The 2,185-nt window shown below is 33.7% G+C and overlaps 1 pseudogene; it reads right to left on the bottom strand.

Annotated features, from left to right (window-relative positions):
- Positions 1-930: 930 nt before the first annotated feature.
- Positions 931-1,030, bottom strand: LOC123939523 (annotated as a pseudogene).
- Positions 1,031-2,185: the final 1,155 nt, after the last annotated feature.

Consider the following 2,185-nt stretch of genomic DNA (forward strand, 5'->3'; position numbering starts at 1 on the left):
CTTATGATCTTGAACAAGTTGCTTTATCTATCTATGCCTCAGTGTCCTTATCTATAAGGGAAGAATAATACCCATCACACACCACTGTTGTGTTAAAATAAACTATACTTGTGAGATATACTGCCCAGGTCCTGGTACAAGTTAAGTGCTTATTAAGCCAGTTCCGTCATGTAATCACGTTTGACCTTTAGCAAAGTTGTTAATTCAGACTCTAACTGAAATAATACATACAACTTAAGGTTGTTAGGATGCATCTCTGATTAGAAACTTACTAGTTTTAGGACACTGGGCAAGTTATTTTAATCTTTTAAGCTAGAAATGTCTTTATCTGTAAATAGCTGTAGCAGTGCTTTCTACCTAAAGGAGTTTTATGAGAAATAAAGTATATTAAGACACATACTAACTCTGTGCTTGGTAAACAGTAGACTTCATTAACATTCACTCTATCCATTTGTCCTGAGAGACGTCTCCTCCCATGGTCTTTTGCCCACTATTTGGATCTACACAGACTAAGTCAAATCTTTCTTCCAGTTGGATCCTTCGTTCTAATGTTTCCCAGGTGTGTTCTTTCCTCCAGTGTATACTTCTCCAGTATCTCCAAAGCATTTCTTGCTTTTTACCATCCTGGGAATGTCTCCCAGATGACCTTTAGTTTGTCAAGGTTCTTTTCAAAATATGGTGTTTGGATTTAAATGTGAAATTCCAGGTGAAGACTGACCAGCCCAGAACAGTTTGAAACCATTGTCTTCATTGTGTATGATGCTGAATTTCTTTGAATGCAACCAAAGGTTAAGTGGTCGGTTTATCATATTACTGATTCATAGTGAATGTGTATTCAACTTAAATCATAGAGTTGTTTTCATATTTAACTGCTGTTAAACCATGTCTCTCTTGTACCATACTCATGAAGTTTAATTTAAAAAGGAAAAAAAAACCATGGAACACTTCACAAATTTGTGTGTCATTCTTGCACAGGAGCCATGCTAACCTCTCTATCATGCCAATATCAGTATGTGTGCTGTTGAAGTATGTTTACTTTTTAAATCATAAATACAGGATTTTTTTCTTCATCTCTGATAAAACTGGTTTCATTATTTTGACTCATTCTTCTTACCATTTCTTTTAAAATTACTCTGGATTTTGATATCCAGCATATTACCTACTTGCTGCATTCTCTGTTTACAAATTTAATCAGAATGCCCTGTATTTAATTTAACTGAATTGTTGAATAGGCCAAGTCAGAGCTCTGTAGGATGAAAGAGTGCACCCCACCCCCAACCAGGTGGATTTTGATCAACATTATGAAGGTCTAATCAGTTAAATGCCTAGAAACTGTCTGTATTGTAATACTATCCAGGTCTCAGTTCTTTTCCATTTTATATACTCCATGCTTGCAAAATGATGAAATGAAGTTATCTCCCTCCTCTGTGGCATAGGGGAAAACATATAGCTGAGAACAGGGAATCTAATCTTTATTCTTTAACACACTTGTTGGATGTCATGTGAAAAACTACTTAAACTTACCCTTGATTTTCCCATATGCAAAAAAGACAACACTATTACATTCCTCACCTTTTATCATGACAACGTTATTACATTTCGCACCATTTATCACCTTAAGAATAGTGATAATTAGAATAAATTCTCCATAAAATGCAGATATTGCTTATTTCAGTAACTGGACTGGAATACAGATTATCTTTGCATATGTTTTAAATATACAGTTAAAGAAAAGATGTTCAATGAAGTAAAGTAGCACCAAAATTCAAACTCGCATCTGTTTTGCTTAAAAATACATTATCTTTCCACAATGCTATGGTACCTGAGAATTACCTGTGTAAAGTGCTTTGTATTATAAAAATCTCAGATTGATATGAATTGTTATCATAATTCAGTTTACCATTTGGAAAAGACAGTTAGGTTCATTTAGCATAATTTGTCCTCCATGAATGCAAGTGGCCTCTGGTAATTACAAATTCACCCTTCTATATACTCAAAAAACAACTTTTAATGATTTTTTTGCTAGTTTTTTTTTATTTTAGACACAATAAGTTTATAAATTATAGAATCATCCCTTCTTTCTTAGAAAAACTGAAAATATTTAAACTTCTCGGGTTTCTGGTACTTCTTACATGGAGAAATATGCCCTGTTATTTTGTGTGGGTTTTTGTTTTTGCCTACAAAG

This window comes from Meles meles, chromosome 3, assembly GCF_922984935.1.
Source record: "Meles meles chromosome 3, mMelMel3.1 paternal haplotype, whole genome shotgun sequence".
Taxonomy (NCBI): Eukaryota; Metazoa; Chordata; class Mammalia; order Carnivora; family Mustelidae; genus Meles; species Meles meles.